The 21,119-nt window shown below is 37.7% G+C and overlaps 1 protein-coding gene across 2 annotated transcripts in view; it reads left to right on the top strand.

Moving 5' to 3' along the window:
• The first annotated feature begins 4,991 nt into the window (after window positions 1-4,991).
• The window catches only part of eya1 (EYA transcriptional coactivator and phosphatase 1), a 64,324-nt gene continuing 48,196 nt past the window's right edge, over window positions 4,992-21,119 (top strand). Inside the window, exons 1-2 of one of the 2 annotated variants that reach the window (XM_055007176.1) lie at window positions 4,992-5,183; window positions 10,637-10,698. The gene's annotated coding sequence lies outside the window, so the exon portion shown is untranslated. The remainder of the gene's footprint in view (window positions 5,184-10,636; window positions 10,699-21,119) is intronic. The other variant, XM_055007178.1, reaches the window with a different exon arrangement.

Genomic DNA, 21,119 nt, shown 5'->3' on the forward strand with positions numbered 1-21,119 from the left:
GAATACTGTTCCTGAAAATCTTTATTGTATTAAAACCACATATATGTAAGGCAAACCTGGAGGAAAATGGTGTCGGTGTGAGATTTAGGAAGTTAGTTGCAGATGGCACATCAGTGGAATCATATTATATCCAAGAAGAGTCAATAAGGTAACCTCTCCCTGGTATTCTTTATGACATTTTTAACCTTCATACACATTATTTTCTCCAAAAGTGGTTTCTACCAGAAGTCAAAAAGAAGGAAAAAAAAAAAACTGTGGTAAGGTAATAATTTAAAATCTCCTTTCAGTGCCGAAAAAGCTCTATATGTTCAAAATGAGTCCACTGCCAACTTTGGCAAAGTTTAGATGATGCTGCTTTTAATTTAGGAAAGATGCCACATAAATAATCATGAGTTTGCAAAAGGGGGGAAAAAAAGGCAGCTTTCGGTGCCAGTTTTCTTCATGACATATTAACAAGAATCCACACATACCATATTATTGTACTGAGCCGTTTTGGACTGCAAATTTCCCATACTTCATGTTATCCCACTGGACTCCGGCTTTGTAAGCACTTTTTGTGGAAGATTTTGGCATTTGATGCCAGTTCTTGTATGTTTGCATTGAACATTTTTTGGACTGGACAGCTCATTATTTAGCAGTCCACTTTCAAACACTGGCCATACTTCCCCTCATATATAACTGCTGATAGAGGACGGATTGAAATGTATTTTTCAACATTTTTTTCCCTCACATACCTGCGGGGGTATTTGATTTGGCAGCTAAACAGCCTTCACCTCGAGGCCATATCAGAAACCAGAGCAATGAATCAAAGTATTTTGGTTGTTACTTACATTTTTGTATTTGGATGTCTAGCAAGTCAAACATATAAATGCTCACTAGTGGCAATTAATTATTATTCCTGGAACAGTTTTACAGGGTTGACTAAAAAGTCTCCCCTTTAAGGCACAAATTGTGAGCAAAAGGCAGAGCAGAAAAAGAGTTTTAAGTGTAGTATTTTACAATTCAAAGATCAAAATCATTTATACAACCTTAAAAGACCTCCTGCAATGAAAAATCAAGTATTTTATGCTGTTAATATGTCCTTATTCTGTTTTTTAAATATTTCTGAAGACACATCATGAGTGAAATAAGCAGTCACTGCCATGGCTGAGCAATTCTGCCACAAAACTGTAACGTACTGATGAAAATCACAAAAATACGGATTCGGGTTTCTGGGTTTTCATACATAACAAACCTAACAAACAAATCCTGTGTACTTGCAGGCTGTGGCTTTTCTCATTTGTGTTTTTCTTCAGAATCATTTTCACTTTTAAAGAGATTTACAGTGTTTAAGCAGAGTCGTAGGTGAGCTGGTGTGCTCAAGCTGTAGCAAGTGGTGGAGAAAGAGGCATGAATGAATTCTATTCACGGAAAAACTTTCTAAATACACAACTCTCGTACACAGAGATGAGTTTTTATTTTCGTTTGATGAATGACCGGAAAGGGACTTTAACTGAATCAGTGACTGTCATACACAAAATTACAGTAGATATTATACAGTATCCATATAAATGATGTATCAAATTCCTGTTTTTAGCTTAGATGCATACAAAATTGTTAGTCTCCTAAGTTGTTTATGAATTGTCACTGTCTTGTAATTTATTTAGGTGATTTAGACAAACACCATATAATGATTCATAATCTGATTTTGCGAGGCATCCATATCCGATTCCGTGTCTGAAAACCATTTTGTTGTCCGTCTTCTTTCTGTGACTCACTCTGCTGTCCTGTGGCCAACAAAAGAGATAGTGTGACACCTACTAAATTACTGCTGCACAGAATGTGATTGATTGACTTGTTGTTGGCCTGCCATGACCACTGGAATGCACCTCGTGTGAAAGGTGCCTCCAACAGACACACTGGTGCATGGCTCCTCAGGTTACCATGGGTGGCACTCTTGGCATTATAAATGTCATTGTGTGCTTTAAAAAAAGGGCAAAGAAAACAAAAAAAAAATCCTCACTGAACTTCTCCTCCCTTCTGTGTATCAAGAAAACATGTACTTTCCTTCAGGTGTAGGTTATTTCACTTTGCTTGTAATGTGATAGGATACTAATACGAAACACCTGACCTCAGAATGAAACGCCACATATAATGTAATAAAGTGCATTGTCTGATTGGTTATGGTAATTCGTCATTTAGCCACAATAACCTTAAGCTCAGCCGCCTCAAATCCAGTAAAATCACTTAAAACAGATGTGGTTGAGATGTGGGTCCAGATAGATTCATGAAAAATGCGTCCCACAGAAGAAGTACCACCAAAAACCTGGTCCTCAAACGATAGGAGAGTATCCCCATGAAGACCAAGAGGCGGTGAATTGTTATATTTTACTGTATGGCATAAATCACAAATTATAGAGGTGCTGAGAATAAAAAGCATCTGACATTTTTAGCGTGACAGTTCCGCCATTCCTGAGTTTAAGTGGTGGTGGGAGCTTTGTGGCGCTAGACCGAGATCTCCTCCTGTTAAGCACACATCCTGTGGGCTTTGTCCCATGGCAGTGACCTGATCCAGCAGAAGGAAGCAACCAATCAGGGAGATATTAGATCAGCTCCGGGAAAAATTAATAAAATTCTCTCAAGTCTGCCTCACCTACTGTACTGAGCCATGAGATTCATACACAAGAGTGAAGGCGTGCACTTTATATGCTTTCATCAGAGCGACTCCATTAAACTCCCCTCTCTCTCCAGGTTCAAATGATCTATGGGCATCATGATATGCTTGTGGAAGGTGTTGTGTTCCTTACAGCTGATGTCCAGACAAGGGTGGTCTGTGCAACCGGATCCTTTGACATCACGGAGAACATGAAAACATGAAACATAGTTATTGATCACAGAGTCCACGCTAATCAAATAGCACCCTGGTTTGTTTGAAGTTAAAAATGGTTACAGTGGGTGTTTACGGTTGCACTTCGGGACCCTCCAGCCGCACCCCTCTTAAACATACACAGACAGAAGTGTTATTTGTATTGTTAAATTTACATTAAGTCCATTTTAATTGCATCAAGCCACTAAACAGATCTTACAATAATGGGCCTGACAGAGAAAATTGCAATCATCTGTGAAGAGCCTGCGGCGGTATAATGGACAAACCTGATTAATTTAATCTTGTTGCACTCCATTATGGCTGCACTTTATCATTTCAACAGATGGAGCACCAAGAAATTAAAAAATGCTCTCAAGGATATGTGGCACTCTCCATCCACTTGCATCCCCTTTATCTGAAGGTGTGTTGGCTGCTGTGCTGAAATGAAGGCTCCGACTGGAACCTTTGAGATGAGTGCATTTCCTAACCCAAATGAGATTATGTGAACAGTCAATTGATGCAACAAATCATCAAAACTGTCTTGTGATGTATTGCTGAAGGCTGTTAAAGGCTGTCCATCCAATCCTCTCGTCCAATTAGTCGATATTATCAAAGGAGTAGAATGACAATTGCTTTACTATATGGAGGCCCTTCAGTGGAGCAAGAAGGTTTCATTCACTCAACAGCAAAACCTATTATTATCACACAGCAGGATGTACATTTTCCTGATATCTGCATTTTAATGTAGGAGTCAATTTAGGGTAAAAACCAGGAAGATAAACTGAATAAAGGACAATCTTTTTGTTGTTTCTTGCTACAGTTTGAATCTTTTTAGAATTTTTTCCCTTCACCTTGAAAGCAGGAATTGTGTCAGAAATCCCAACTCTAAAAGTCAATTCATACAAAAACACCTCACCTCTTTATCATATTTATATACATTGTGAAAAGCTAAATAGAAGAGTAAATTTGTTTGTATTTCTAGACCTAAAAAAACCCCAGAACTTCCCAAGAAAGATGCAAGAACTACATAAAAAGCAGATAAATAAGCATAATTTTGTGCATCAGATTTGTTTTTTCTTCTTTCCATATATTGCAAAATTATAGCTTTGGAAATAATTATTAGACCACTGGCTTCCACCTCTTCCTTTGTGGTTCTTGGTGGAGCCGTACTACATTTTCATCTTAAGATTGTAAGGGACAGCTATTTTACTGATTCCAACTCGGATAGCAGAAGCTTTCTAACTGTATCCCTCTTTGTTAAGCAGCGAGATGGCTGTCTTCCTGTTATCAAACTATTTTTAGCCACTGCTGAGAAATAATTTAGCACAGATTATCTGTAGACTTTACATATACAGCTTATGCTCAAAATAAGGGTGAATCAATAAAATATTTTCAGACCATGTAGTGTGAATTTTGACATTATTAAAGTTAAATACATCATATTTTCAAACATACATTATTCCATGTGTTGGCTTATTCCAAGATTTTTTTTATCTGTATTTTAGAAGATGCTGTAATTACTTAACCACTATAAACAGAACTGTCATAGTTGCAGGTCTTGTTTTATTCCCAAAGTTGTATTTCACGACAGGGTAAGGATGGAGTGAATTAGAGCCCTAAACATGAGATACTTTTAATAGATTCTTGTAGGACTAAATACTGAAAAAGAAGCAGCCATTCTTAGCGAAAATAATTCAACAATATTTATGGCTATTGGAACCCATAGGTGGCGCTCTAATTCATAATCAGTAAGAGAAATGAATTAAGATTACAGTGCAAGGCATCATAATAAACTAATATTTCAGCTTCCTTATATGCATGTGAGTTTATTCTCCTGACTGATTATAAAACTACAGAGCAGTAGAGATGGAAAACATAAATTGCAGATAGGATTACTGTTATTGTGTTTCAAAATATCACCAGATTGGTAAATGGCATGTCACAGATGAGTATAAACAACCTGTTGTTGACAATAGTGGCTGTAATTCTGTCCGAGCTTTCCTCACGCGTGCTGCATTTGATACCAGCGGGGGCAGCGCGCGCACGCACGCACGCACGGATATCTTGTCAATGGAGTGTAACCTTCCGACTCCGCCGCCGCCGTGAAAACGTCCAGCTTTTATGACGGACACTGATAAGCCTTTTACGAGGCTTTCCCCCCTCCGTTTCTTTTCTTTCTTTCTTTCTTTTTTAGTTCGTCTGTGTTTGTCACGCACGCATTTTCCAGCCGGCCGGGAGAAAGGCATGAAACGCTGCGGCTGACGGCTCAGAAGACCGTAAAAGTTTATGGACAGACAGACTTGTTGCATGTGGTGACAGCGGGGATACCCACAGTAAGGTAGGTACCAGTGAGACCAGTCGGGTAGTTTTTTTTTTTTTTTTCACGTTTTTGTGTGTTTTCGCCCCTTTTCTTCATTTTTCGTAATTGTTCCGTATTTGTTTGCGTTGTGTGGCGGATTGACAGCGTGGTATTGAGCCGTTTCCAATATGGGCGGAGACAACGCTGTTACTTTGACTAGGAGCTCCAGCGCTATGAATCATAGGGCCAGTATTAGCTGCGGAGGGATCCAGTGCACAGTGATACACTCACTAAACTGAGGCTTTACATACAGCTACTTTAACTTGCAATGTATTCATCTTAATTTGTATGTATTTTATTTAATATACTATCAATTTAGTGTTTAAAATGTTCCTTTTTTGATTTTATTTCAATTGTTTGTCTTTCTGTAAAGAATTAATGTAATTTATTTTGCAGCATTCTATGCATTACCTTACTGCAATTGACTTTAGTCTTAGTAGGTAATGGTTAAAAAATAGTTGAACAGCACATTTCAATTGTCTCTGCCTCGAGCTCCTGTTTATCACACCGTAGATCTATCTTTTCTTTGGTATTATATAGTAGGTAATTTATTTATTTATTGACATTGATCTCAGCTGATAACGTTTAAGAAAAATAGCTCAACTGCATATTTCCATTGCCTCTTCCTGAAGTTCCTGTTTATCATAACATAGATCTATGTTTTCTTTGGCATTATGTAGTAAACTATTTATTTATTGACATTGATCTCAGTTGATAATGTTTAAAAAATATTTTAGCAACATATTTCTATGGCCTCTGCCTCAAGCCCCTGTTTACCACAAAGTATATCTATGTCTGTGTTTGGCTTTATGTAGTAAATTATTTATTTCTTGACATTGATGTCCGTTGATAATGTTTAAAAAAATGTTCAGCTGCCTGTTTCAGTTGCCTCTTCCTCAAGCCCCTGTTTACCGCACCGTAGATCTATGTTTTCTTTGGCATTATTTAGTAAATAATTTATTTGTTGACATTGATCTTGGTTTGTAATGTTTAATAGTTCAACTGCATATTTCAACTGCAAGCCCATGTTTACTGGACAGTAGATCTACGCCTGCCTTGGCTTTATATAGTAAATTATTTAAGCACCTTCCGATATTTTTTTACAAGACCGATACCCAAGTATTGGTAATCAAAGACAACAATAACAAATATTTGGATCTGTTATAAGTTTACAGTAAAGATTTAGAACAACACAAACTCCAGCAGAAAGCTTCATTGAAATGCCTTTCTTTATATGTATTTTGTATGTATTTTATTAATTGTGATGTGTAACCAACTAACCAATCAGCCAATACAAAGTTGCTAAGTGAGTACAGATCAAGTGAGGTGGCTGCATCCATGATGAATTTGCATGTTTAAAGAATTCGGAGAATCAGTTAAAAAGTAACGATGGCGATAATTGGAAATATAGTGAATATCAGATTCAATAGCTGTTTGACCCCTGATTTAATTTCATGTGTTGACTCACCTCAGTGGCCTATAAATATCAAGCTTTCACTCCCAGTAATAAGGTGATGCAGGTAGTACAAGTTGTACAAGGGGCATTTGTCAAAATATCATTTGCCCTAAGTTAACAGCAGTTGGAGCTCGGTTTTGCTCTCATTCATCCTGCTCCAGACTGCAGTCATTTTTCTGTTTAATTATTTCCTTTTTTGCTGTGCACCACATTTGACAGTGATGGATAACAGGTTAAAAATGGACATTTTCTCCTCAGTTAGTGTATGTTGGGTTGACTCAAGCATGCATGGTGTTCTTCCCTCAGACCGAAGGACGTTGGAAAGATTGTGTTCCTCTCTGCTTTTCCCATTCCGATATGATACAGTTTGTCTTCATTTTCTTCTGACTTGGAGTTATTTTCATGATATATAGCTGAAGCACATCATCAAGACAGAAGTGTAGGTTATGTCAAAGATATGCCATCATGATTACAGTCTTTGCAGAGGCAGGCCTCTGCTAGTCCCACAGCACTGAATAAGCATCACACTGGATCAAGTGCGTAACGATGGTGGTTCACTGATTCACTGTTTTTCTTTGCCTTACAAAACAAAGTTGTCAAATATCAGTGGTCCTTCAGTGTCTAAATGTCAAGTCGAGAAGCCGCCATATTTATACACCTGGTTAAATGTTATGATGAGGTTACTGCTGAATATTGGCTCATTTCTGACCAGAGGTTAGACTAGAAATACATGGGCCCATGGTTATACAAACCTTGTAGCGCTGCAATTACAATGCAAGAAAAGTGGAACAGGACACACAAATGATGTTTGCTTTGTGTGTCTGTTTTGTTCCGTCTTTCTGATGTAATCTCAACAATTACACAGTGCAAACTCTTAGTCCTACCCAGCAGCCACTGTCAGGTTTATACACTCTTGATGGTGACAACCTGGACTGGATGTCATCATATATATAAGCTGAATTATGTATTGGTTTAATGTACTTTAAACATCAATGTACAGACAACCAATGCCTAATCGACACAGTTATTTCTCCACCTAGTGTTTCGTTTAACAAGATACCATTTAATCTATGCAAAAAGCCTGAAAATAATGTTAGAAAATAATCACAATTTATGAAAGCCTGGGTGATAACTTCACATTGGCTGATTATGCAGCAAACTATCCAACACTCAAAGACATCCAGTTAACCATCACACAAGACAAAGTAAAGCAGCATATTCTCACATTTGAAAGATTGGAGTGAGGCATTTTTGGTTGAAAAATTTTTAAAGAATTAGTTCTGAAATAGTTGCAAATACATTTGCATGTTGGTGGAATAAATTGATTCATTGACTAAGCGTTTTATCCCTACTACTAAATTACTTCTCTTATAATATGATAAAGTCATCATTTTACAAGGCCACAGTTTAATGTTGCCTTTCTTGGATTTCCTTGAAGAAATATTATCTATTTTATGAAAGATCAGAAACATGGTAAAAACGCACAACACTGTACATGACACATTTATTGCGACTTGTGGTCATTATATTTTATAGTTTTTTGTAGGGTGATCTCACATCCTCTGTCTTATACATTTTATGGACATATTTATTGAAATTGTGGAAAATATTGCTTTGTTTTGATCCAGTTTCTTTTTTTGGTGCATTTTGTACCATTGATGTTTGACCTGAGGTGGAACAGCTGTATCTCAAAGATTCCCGTTCACAATTCAGTCACTTTTAAAAGTGTGGTTGCACAGCATGAATACTGCAATGTATCATGTCTGCAGCAATGAATAGAACAATTTTATTCACACATGTACTAGATTCCCTACTGTACTGTACATGTGCTTCACGTTTTCTTTAAGACTTCACTTCAGAGGAAAGTTCTCCAGTCTGTTCTCCTCACTTTTGAAGTTACATGCTCCTCCAATTACGGGGGCCATGCAGTCTCCCCTATGGTGTCCTTGGACAGCTCTTTGAGTGCCTGAAAATGTTGCGGACCATTAATTCTGGATTGTCTTCATCTGTTTGCATAATTTTCCCTCCGTAACCATTTTCCTCCCCCATTTTCACAGTCTCCAGTCATCTGCCCTCAGGTTTATATTTTTCTCTTTTACAAATATTTGAGTCTTCAGGACATTTTAGTTTTATTTTTTTTTTCAATACCACTGACAGTTGTTAAACTTTTACATCAGCCTGTTTTATGGTATACAGCCTGTCAGCTGTGTACTGTACACTGCCTCTGTGTTTTACAACCTGTGCGCTGATGTTGCCTATTGAAACTTTTCACCTGCCAACAGATAGGTTTACAGATGCATGCACCGATATTTTTTATTCTTTTATTAAAATTTCCAGAAATATATAAAATCAGTAACACAGCAGAGCAGGCAGTAAAAAGGAAAATCAGTTTTGTGTAAAAAAAAAGTATGTGTTTTCTTTAACCTTATATATTTTCTAGTTTTTTTCAGTTAGACTAATTTGCTGTCAGGCAGGAGGTTGTTTTTGCAACTCAGACAGACTCCAGAAATTAATTTATCCAAATAACCAAGTCCTTCTGGGCCATGGAGGTTGGGACACTGAAATGGCCCTGGTAGGCAAAGCCGTCGTTTGAAGTCTGGAATGTTTTGGCTGACTTAGAGCAGGCGACTGGAGTGGAGGGATCATTTTCACTGACCCATGGGATTTTTAACCATTTTCATATACCAAGAACAAAACAAAGTGAGGAAAAATGCCTGAGCTGATTTGCATTGACTTTGCTATCAAAAACCAAGAGGGAGAATTAAGTGAGACTGATTTAGGGGAGTTGTATTTTTCTTTTTTGCTGATTTGTAGAATATGATGGCTTATTAACTGTTTAAAAAAGACTTATCAGGGATCTACTCGAAAAGACTAACATTGGGAATGAAGCTGTGTTGTTGTTATGTCTCTATTCATGCAAAAAATTCTTTAGTTTATCTTTAAAAAGTTCTGACATATAATAAAAAATCTACCTTATTAATACAATCTGATTGCTAATTAAAAGGTCATTTGGACTGAGGGCAAACCAAATAGAGGGCCTATCCTAATAATCCAAACACTTTAATTATGCACTTACATTGTATAAATGCTCTCATTAGGTGCATGTACTGTTGGTAATTTGTTATATCCCCTATTAAAAAATCACCACAGTAGTTACATTAATAAAATTAATTCCTATTTATATATTGGATCCTCTTAAAGACTTTAATTACAACAGCTAAATGGTATGCTTTTATTAAACAAGCCCAAGGAAAGGGAAGCGCAGGAAACCAAGCGGTCTTGAGTAACGCAGCACTTGAGTTTCCAGTGTAATAAATAATTCACAGGTCCTGTGTGATGAGCTGCTGAGGACAGAAATCCCTAATGACAGCTTTTTATAACCTATGACTCAGCTGCCCATTATGCTTCTGACATCCCTACACAGACCACATCCCCTCTGCATGCTCAGTGCTCACTCTTCTCTCACCCTCCACTGCTTCGCCTACTGCATTGACAAAAAGGAGTTATATTACAAAGTACTATATACAGTCACTTAATGAAACAAACTGAAATGGAAAATAGATTAAAACTGAAATATTATAGGTTGAATTTATTCCTTTGATACGGCACATCACAGCTGAGAAATTGTTCACATTTAAACTCACTTTCAAACTGTCTTCACATGTAATTTAATGAATTTACTGGCAAGTGACTAATTTAATCTGTAAAAATCATACAGCACTCTTTCCATGCTAGTCTTTTCTTAATTCCTGGCCTGAATAGTAGAAGATGGACACCACATCTTTGTAACAGAATTCATTTATCAGTCCACTTCTCTTTCTTCTTCTGAGGTCGTTTGTCAACTGAAATATGCTCAAAATGTGAACTTTACAGGGAAACCAGTGGTTTTGTTTGTATGTGAAGGGTTGTCTCTGAAGATGTGTGTGCCCTGTTGTAAGTTTACTTGTGTAATTTCTCTCACTTTTTTCTGCTTCAGGTGCATGCAGGAGGGAGAGATCTAAACCTCAATGCCTGTTGCTACTGCTGTAAATGTGTGAGGTAAGACTGAGTAATTGAGTTTCTCCGGTCTGCTTTAGGCCAATGACTTTAAGTGTTGCAGTGTTTGATTGGCATAATGGCACCATACCCCCCCAGGTAAGGTCATTCTGAGCAACATCTGGGTCCATTGTGCATTATGCAACTCCCAGTATGAAAGGCAAGGCCTCATATGGTTTTGGTTGATATCATTATTGTTATCATTTCCAAACCCCAGTTCTCACTAAGAATAGGTGGTTAATTTTAGATGCAAAAACGATCCAATTACTCCAGCCTGCTTGTGGTTGTCCCCTGAGTTAGTGCAGGGAAATAAATCTGGTGGCCTTGATTAAGTACCTGACAATAGAGTTAGCACAGCAATAGTAGTTTATAGTAACACAGCGGACATGGGCAATTAGGCCCACCAAGTAATTTACAGTACTGCTTGCAGGTGGCGACCTGGTATGAGCTGGAGACCACCTCAGTAACAAATTAGATCGTATAGGCAAGAAGAGTAGAAGCTCTGTAGGACTTCCAAATAAAGCAAAGCAATCAAAGATTATAAAAAGCTTGACACATAATTCAGATTTGTTATGATTTTGTTTTTGTGAAAGGACTAACATACGGCACTGAATTTTTTTGTCTGTAATTTTCTGGAGAAAGAATGATCACTTTTATATGTTGTTGATCTTTTTACGTCAGCGTGGACTGTTCTCCTCTCACTGCTACCTATTAATTATGAAATACTGTAGGTCTTGCCCATTTCATTTTACTGCTTCTTCCTGCTGAACTTAGTGTGAAAGGCTGCTGTTCTTAAATAGGTGTATAAAAGTAAGAGCGGAGAAAGTTCCCCCCACCACCAACTCTCCAAGCATTATGTCATCAGAGTCAAAAAGGCACGGCTGAAGAAAAATAGCTTGTTTTACACATAATAGACACCTTAACACATGGTGCAAATGGAGCAGGGTATGTGGCTACTTCTCTTTACTGTTGCAGGACACACAGTGGCAACCTTGATAAGAAAAGCATACATCCTTACAGCTGGTGAATTGTCATCCATGAGAGGAACTAATTTAACTTTGGACCAAGAGTAGATATGTCTTTTATCCTAAAATGTACATTTTTCAATTAATATTAGGAGTGTTTTTTTACACAATGTTTGAGATATTCTTGGTGAATTTGAAGAGTTTCAGAGAAATTTCTTAGATAAGACCTTTATTATTGTACTGCAGTCTGTGTCACACTGATGAAAAACAGTGCCCTCTTCTGCCTGTCTGTCTTTTTTTTTGTCTTTTTTGTACGCAGACTGAAATATTACTGCAGACTTTGCTGTAGTTTACAGTGTGAGGACAGTGTGGAACTGTGTCTGTGGCTTAACAACCTTTTGTACAGGTCAGCTCCTGGGCTGTAGAGTGGCAGGACCCTCAATGACCGCCTTGATCCCCACTGTCAGCACCTTGGCCTTAGTGTGGGGTGATTTCATCAAGGCCGCTACAGTATGGTAGATTCCCTGCTCCCTATGTTGAACCACTGCTGGGTTGGTTTCCTCTGCAAGCCTGTTTCATTTAACAGGGACATGTCCTGTGCTGCTAATGCAGTTTCTTCCTGAGACATTAGGTGTTTTATTCTGTCTCATACTTGTGTTTTTTAACCAACACAAAAATACACAATGTGTATTTACTTTATTTTAGAAATTTTGATCTTTCTCATCACACATTCAACAAATTCATAGGCTATTGTTACTAAAATCTTTTAATATTTTTTGTTGTATTGTTTTTTTATCGCCAGTCAGACCAGGCACAGTGCCGCATGGCTTTGTAGGATGGTCCATCTATTTTCATTTATGACAAACACTCTACAAATAGTTAGGACAGCTAATTGGCACAGACTCCAATGATGTGAGCAGAACCACACAACCAACAGCTGTTTGTGGTTTGCAAATGCTTTTTCAGCTATTTTAGAACCCCAATCTAGAGAAAGTATACCGTGTGTTTATGCTACACCTGCATTGCCTTGAAGACAGAGAATGTAAGCAACAGAGGAATTAGCTTTTCCTATTATTTCTGGGACAGTTTGTCAAAATTCATACATGAGCAGGCATTAATGAATGAAGCCTGTCTTTCCTGAGATGATTATATTGTCTGTTTTTGATAGGTCGTGTAAGTGAGCAGATAAAAGTAATTCCATCACTTCATTAATGATTTTGCAAAAGTGCTTTGTATAGGACAGGAAAGAAAATTATCGATAAGCTTTTAATTATGATTGTTATATCCGTTCACTCAATAATGTAAAGTTTCCTAAGTTATTTCTTGAGAAGTAAGCTTGAACTTCTTGCTCAGCTACTGAACAATATTTAGCATTCCTGCCACGCATGTTTAATCTCTCATTAGCCTTTAGGTGACATGAGACAGCATCAGCCTCATTCTTGTGTTTGCCAATCAGAGGCAGGTTGAGTGACAGCCACAGAACAGCACATCTCTTATGTAAACCTTTCCTCTACCACCACGAAATTAGAGTCCCTGTTGCTACACACTGCTGCCTCCTGCTTCTGCACAAATGAGAAAGTAAGCACTCTGGTTCAGAAGTTCACATTTTGGATGCATGCCGGAACTACTTAAAGCCAGTGACGTTTTTCAGGGAACAGGTGGTCAGAGTGACATAATTCTGGCTCACTGTTGTGATCCTCAGAAATTAGGCCCTGTTACTCTGCCAGAAGGGTTATTACTCTGTCAATATGTATAAGTGCGACTTCATCTGACTTATTATGTAAATAGATAAAAATGGACAGACAAAAATAAGATATTAAAGCAAGCTCTTCCTTACAGCTCCTCATATTCTTAGATATGTTAAATATTTCCAAAAACAGATAAATCACAAACATGTGCACCTTCTTTGACATGTCTTCAGGCTTGGCTGAGGAAGCTATTTATTCTCATCCACTGTTAACTACTGGCACATATGCGTTAGAGTGGAATGCCATTCAGAATGCAGAAAATATATTTAGTTCTCGCCAACAGACAGCAAAAGGCACCAGTGGGTCTAGCCCCTGTGTGAGAACAGTTATTTCTGTCGCAGTATGGACTTTCAATTACTGTAATCTGCTGCTTCACTCCTTCAAGAACATCAGGGCCGATTAACTATTTTGATACTTCAAATGTGATACCTACAGTACATATCATAAAGAGATGCAGACTTTATTTTCACATTTATTTATTGTTTTCATCTTGGAAGTTTTGATTAAGTGTGTTAGTTTGGGATATAGTGGGTTATAGAATAGTGTGGTCATTAAAAATTAAGAATGTACTCTTGGTTTATTTTCTTTCTCGTGCACTTAAATTTTTGCTCAGTCGCACTTTAAACTATGTAAGCAAGGAGAAGCTCAGATATCTGTTTGTTTTTTTATTTTATATGAAATGATTGCATGAAAGAGTTAATGCTAGTGCAGTGACTGTTTGACAGATCTAAATTATTATTTTGAGTTTCTATAAGCCCATTAATAGGTGGGCGCGTATGGACAGTGGAAATACCCCACAGCTGCAGTCTGACTGTTGCTCCATATGTGACCCCTCAGAAAAAACTCAAACTTCGCTACTACACAGACTTGGTCTCACTTGCAGCCGTGCACGCCTTTCCATTAATCTGATGGCATCTGAACATGTCAGCGTCATGCCTGGTTGAACATGCTGGTTACTTTTCTGTAAAAGTCATGACACCAATCTCATTAGTTTCAGTCTAATAACATTTACATATTGCTTTCAACATGGGACAAGTGTGAATTGCATGCAGTCACATCATTAGCTAGGCATGCACAAGATTATGATGTACTGACATAGGACATTGTTACGTATCGCGAATGACACAATAGCCAAGGAAGTAATGCTGTAACAGCTGCTTACTAATTACATCTATTGTTTTGGAGAATGCTCTAAACAGCAATAATGTGAGAGAAATAAAATCTCCTCAAACACACCTATGTGTGTCTTCTGTGTAGTAGTACTTTGACCTCATGTATTAAACATAACTTAATGTATTGTTAAATCGCGCCTATATGGCAAATATTATCAGCATACTGTGGCTCTCCATAATTGCCATTGCTATGTCTCAGTGAATCTTTGAGGAACATTAATGTAGAAGTGAGCCATGTCTGAATGGCAGATTGCCATCACTTCAACAGATTGATGAATTCAGTAATGTTACTTATCCCATGTCTTTTCAACAAACATACTAGGTACATGATACAGCTATGGAAGCCCTGTTTTCATACACAATTAGCTTAAAATACAACATTGCTGACAGTCTATTTGTGCCCACAGTGCAGTTATTAGTAGTAGTGATCCATGGTGCGGACAATGCAAGTCTGTTTAAACTGCTTAAATGAACTCCCTGGTAAAAATAAGGATTCTGCATGGTTTTATTTATTTGAAAACCTGTGAGGTCTGGCGCTTACATATGAAGAAGGTTTTATCTCAAACTGGGCAAATCTGTTGACAAAGCCATGTGATTCAACAGGGATGAACTGAGAACAATGCCCAGATAAGTCAATTACCTACCTGGTAGGAACACACAAGGCTTGTGTCCTGGAGCTAGGCAACTGGCAGGCCGTCTGTTTGTATTAGGAAACAGTTGAGCACCTCCTGCAAACAAAACTTATCCTGCTTAATTGGTGTGTAATTCCTGCAAAGTTGTCATATATGTCTGTTTTTCTTGCCCTGTATAAACACTACAGGGTAGTGTGAATGGTCATTGAGTGGGTAAGTGGCAGCTTCTCTGGAAGGGCAAATAACTGGTGGTAGGAACTGTGTAAACATTTTGGAACTTTTGGTTAACAAAGTTGTATTGTTCGTCTTGGAACACTCTAAATGACAGAGCAGAGTTTCTCCTTGGACTTTTAACAGAATGGTACTGCTGTGTATGCAACGTTCGACCCACATTTATGTGCGTCAGTGGAGGAATAGCTTAAAATAGCTTCAAAATCAGTATGGCATATACATATCTCATGTGGTAATATTCCATCGTGTTTTTAATTTATCACATAGTGAACATTGAAACAAGCTAAGGATACATTACAAAGTTGCAACAATTTGTACATTATTTATGCAGGCAAAACAAAAATTTGTGTTTACACAGTTTTTGAGGAAGGAAACATCGCATTATCAAGGTTCGGCCACAGATTCCCAGTAATGTTGAAATGACTCCAGAGTGCTGGCAACACCTTTTTGCTTTAATGATTCACTCATTATGAGTATTACAAATAGGAAAGAAATTGTGACAACTTGCAAAATAGTCAAACACAGCTGTATGTTTTGCATGCGTAAACATTCACAATTGATGGACGAATATGTAAGACCACTTAAGAATCATTTGGCTGTTAATAGGATGTTGGGTGAAAAATTTCTTGCTGTAAGTCAAACTTTTATTCTTTAAACTTGACTAGTGCTGCATATATGCTTCATCAGTTGTATGAAGCACTCACCCTACTATACTAAAATAGCTAATTAATTTATGTCAGTTTGATGAGGAAGTGATTGATTTTGATGACTAATACCGCAATAAATTAAGATCCCCCAATTACTCATGAAGCATTCTATGTTTGGATTCTGCATTATGTTTATTGTGATTAAGAAAATAATGCTGCACAATGCAAATTGGTTCACTATAAGGACAGGAAAAGTGCACTTAATGGTTGAAGTGACCAACATAATGTATCAGACTTTGATTCGTTTAATTAACGGTATTGAATAACTTCATCTGAGACACTGTATTGGTGTCTGTGGCTTTGCATTAATGAAGTGATGCACTACAGATATTGAAGTGAGCGTGCTGTTTGCAGATTTCAAATTAAATACAAATGTGGATTATAGCAATGAAATTTTACACATACAGTGTTTGTTTCTCATAGCAGCTATCTATGCCCTCAGCTTTGGAATGAAATCCATCTGGTTTGACTAAAATAATCAAAAATAAATTCCTTAGTCATAACTCTGATTTGCTGCCATGAGTGAACAATATCTTTACCTTCTCTCAGTTCTCAAACTTTTTAAATGTCCTGGAGGAGTTCTTGTTTGAGTCCCAAACCTACTGAGATCTCTAATGAAGGCTTTACCTTCCAGGCAAGCATATTTCTCCAAATGACAGTAATTTACATATGATGTATTTAGAGAAGAAGAGGGCAGGCTAATTCTATTTGGAGATTTTCCTTTGTTTTAGGAGTCATTAGCAGCTAGCTCAAATCTAATTTTTACAATTTCATCAGGCCATCTTGGAAAGCCTCTGTGAGCTCATCAGAGAGGAGCATTTATTGCTAAGTGTTCTCTATTGCATTAGCACACAATAAAGCGGCCAGGGACTGCTACAGACGTTTATGTGGAATCCAGTTAACACTCTGCCAATTCGTTTTTTATTGGGACACAATCAATTTTTATTCATTTTAAAGCCAGAATGCTTTCTTTCATTGTGTGCCTACCCCAGCTTATTATGCCCTAAACTAATTACTCAGTTGTTTTCACAAAATGCTAATGTTTATGTTAAAGATTTCCTCCTTGAAATGCAGGCCTGACGTGCTTATACATACACTTCCCCCTATGCTTTAAGCATAATAATAATGACATTCATTTCATTTCAAAGTCTGGCAGTGACAGTAGGGTCTAAGTAATAACACTGATTAAAAAAAAAAAAAAAAAAACAGTTAAAGTCATCAGGCATGGCCCTTGGGTCAAATCTCCCCTTTTTCTGGCCAATTTCTTGAAATTTAAATTTTTCCCTCATTGGAATATCACAAAACTTTTGGCATGTTTTGGAAATCTAGTATGGAGAGAACAAAAAAAAACAAAAAAACAAAACAAAACATTACTTTAGGTCATAAAGTTATAACATGAAAGCGAAAATTAACTTAATTTGTGCAGGTATTTATTAGTTCACACTGTGTACATAGTAAAAAGTGTTGAAACATGAGCAAACAGTAAATATAAATAAACTCCATCAGTATTATCACACCAGAATAAAATGTAAGTTTTTTGTTAGAAGGACACTGTGGCCTGGTGTTGGTGAAAATATAGGTGCAAATTTTGACCATGTCCTCACTAAAGCTTCTATCTATTGATCATTCTTTTGATTGTGAAAGTGGCATAATGTGTTTTATCAGGAGTAGAGGTGCTGACTTTCAGTCTAGGCTGGGCTTATTTGCAGAAAAAAATTTGACAGCACCTGTAAACCTGTATTAGGATGTTGAAATACTATAATGGACCCTTAGCTGAGCCTAATAGGCAACCTTTGAACTACATGCTGATTTATCATCCCAAAACAATAATGATACTGCAACAAAGTTCTGCAAGGTCTCTTTGCATGCCCAATATGTGATCTGTTTAAAATTAAAAATGCAAACCTTTTGAGAGTTGTTATTTTAAACTTAATTCTTGCTATTATGAATTTGTATTGATTTTCCACCTCAACTTGAATAAATATTTTTGATCACAGACATTTACTGGCCTAGTAGATAGACATGACAGTGTATCTATCATACATATCTACATTTAATATACATTTAGCTGAGAACTCTATACATGTGTAGTGAAATAGCAGCTTAACTTGTCTCAGTGTGAGCTAGATGAGTGCATCTTCACTGCGATGTAATAATTAGAGTGCCTAAGTGCTCCTGGAGACAAGACAAACCTAGATACCCTCTTCCTCTCGTTCACCAAGAAAGTCTTTAATGGCTCCCATTTGACTCTGATATCATTTATTGTTTGGTATCAGATGTACACCTTGTACCCTTCACCATTTGCACTGAAGCAAGTTGGACCTAAACTGTATGGTGGGCAACAGACATAAAATCTTATTTTTTTCATATTATCCTTCAACTTCCAGTCCTCCATTGTTTTCCTGTCAGTAAAATGCCCAGGCATCCTCTGTTTGGTATTGCATTTCAATATGCACAAATAAACAATATTTGTAGTTCCATCCACAAATGACAGTAAGTGACATTTTTTTGACATACAGTAATTGTGTATGTGCTCTCAAATTCGCAGACTTTCTAAATGTGTGTGCCGATATTTTTGTATTCCAGTGTTGGGATTTGTTCTGCAGTGGGCTCTGGAATGCTTTCAACACATTGATGAGATGACAAGTTATCATTGATCTGTCCTTACTTAGTGGGATCTATTAAATAATGTATGGGCTCCTGTGCATTACCAGTGCACTCTCCTGTCCTCGACCCATTAGAGGAGTAGGGCATGGGGCCCTAGTGGCTCAGGGCCCTCAGAGGTCCTTGGGCTTTCATTTAATTAAATTATCCTATAATGAAAACTCCCATAATGAGATTAATTTTAATTATTTATCAGCGACCGATTTGAGGGAGAGGCTGCATTAATAATGCATGAACAGGCTAAACATTTTTCAATTCATCACCTTTTCCTTTTGTTAAAGGTGCAATTTATTAAGTGCTCTGCAGCTGCTCGAGGTACTGTTGGGGGAGACATGGATGGCCAGGCCCAGAGGTCAGGCAGAGGGGCTGCTAAAGTGCTTGACTGTCATTTGATAATGTACATTATATTGATAAATGAATATACCCAGAATAATTGTGTACTATTGTGCATTTACCTTGTGTGTTTATTCCTGCTTTTTCAAAGAGTTTTGAACACACTGTGAATAAGTCATAGCCTTCCTTTTCTCAAATATACAATAAAGTTCTCCTCAGTTGCTTAAAGTTTGATGAGTTTATGTTAATACCTAAGGCATCAAAATTATGCCAGTAATTCCCTGCTGATGTTGGTTTACCTCCATTAGACTGGCATGTTGATTCCCCTTGTGTGAGCACATTAGAAGACTTTGGTGTCTGGCCAACAGAATAGGGGAAGATTGTTAACTGTCACACTGTGTGAAACTGTAATTAGCTGGCTTGGTAATGTGCTTTTTTTGAGTTCCCGGGCAGCGGAGATAGCAGCACACTGAAAACTGTAAGATGATACATTGTCAAAAACAGTTGCCTTTTGTGATTTAAATGAGCACATTTCACATAATAAGGTTTGTATCAACTGACAGAAACATATAGGCAGACGGAGCGGCAGAAGTGGCTCAGGGCAGGAGACAAGAATGTCATTGGGATGGTGAGCTGGGTGCATTTATCAGGCCTTCATCAATAGTTGATTAATAATTCAGTCAGAGTCTGGGGCTTCTTTAGGGCAGGGTTTCAGCTAGCTTGTAATTTTGTAAATTGCATAGTCATCATGCAATGGATGGGTCAGGCTTCTCTAAGAGTCACAGCTGTGAATCTAGGTTGGCCTAGGGGATTTTAGAAACGAGAAAGATTTTTAACCCAGTTGTGATAGCATTGTAGTCAGATATTCACAACAAATGTAGTGGGAGGAAAAGGGCTTACAAAGAAGCCTGCAGAGAAACAATATAAAGACAGTTGGAAGCATCTTGTTTGCCAAGAAAGTAAACATTAAAGCTGTGATACTCCACAGATATTCTAAAGCAGACACAAAACAAGATGTCAACATACATGGAGCTTATATAACAAGGTAACAGTTTCAAGCTCAGAAGAATATACTCTGCGCACAGTTCTATCCAGACTAGAATCACTACTTTACATTTCAGCTTGGCTATAAAATGAACAATACTTTCCAAGTCAAAAGGAAAATCAATATTCAGAAAGTGGCTTTTTGTTAAACCACCAGCCCTGTCCTTTGACAGATTTCCACCAGATATTCCCCCCGGCTTACAGAAAACAAACAGGCATTTCTTCCCATTGTGAGTTGTTCAAGGTGCTTTGGCCCAGGTGCAGCATGAGCAGAACACTCCGTGGCCAGTGAATAAGTAAACCCTTCAATTACCCCAAGCCAGCTCTCTGATATCTCCCATTCAACAAAATAGGCCCTCTAATTGCCCTGACCAGTATTACCTGTTCTGCATCCAAAAGTACACTGTTCTTCCACATTGTTTCCTAGGCAACTGGAAGTTTTCGTGACCTATAAAAAGTTGCTACTCCTGTAACTGATCCGAGGCTATGCGGTTGTTTGTTTCCATGGTAGGCTGGTGAGCTATTTATAGGTCTATCTAGCTGGTAGTAGTAGGCACAGAAAGCGCTACTAATTATTTTATTCATTTATTTAGAAGAGATAAAGTTTCTGCTGGTTTGAAAGACTAAAAGTCAAGAGTTGACTGGATGTTTTGAGAACAGAAACACCTGGGGCTTCAGCAATTGAGTCACAAAGTCAAGAGGAAGAAAGCTTCACACTCTTCCCTGTTTTCCCACTGTCTGCTTTTCCCCCCTCAGTGAAGAAGCGGATCCTTGTAACAAACGCAATGTTTATTTTGGAGTCAGAGGCAATGCCCCGGATGACCGGAATTTCTTTGTTGTGGTTTTGTTTGCGGTTTTAGCAGAGACCTACAGATCTGCTGGTATTGATGAATCATATTTTCATCATCAGAGGTCCCTAGAAGTTCAT

This window comes from Amphiprion ocellaris, chromosome 22 (genome assembly GCF_022539595.1).
Source record: "Amphiprion ocellaris isolate individual 3 ecotype Okinawa chromosome 22, ASM2253959v1, whole genome shotgun sequence".
Classification (NCBI taxonomy): Eukaryota; Metazoa; Chordata; class Actinopteri; family Pomacentridae; genus Amphiprion; species Amphiprion ocellaris.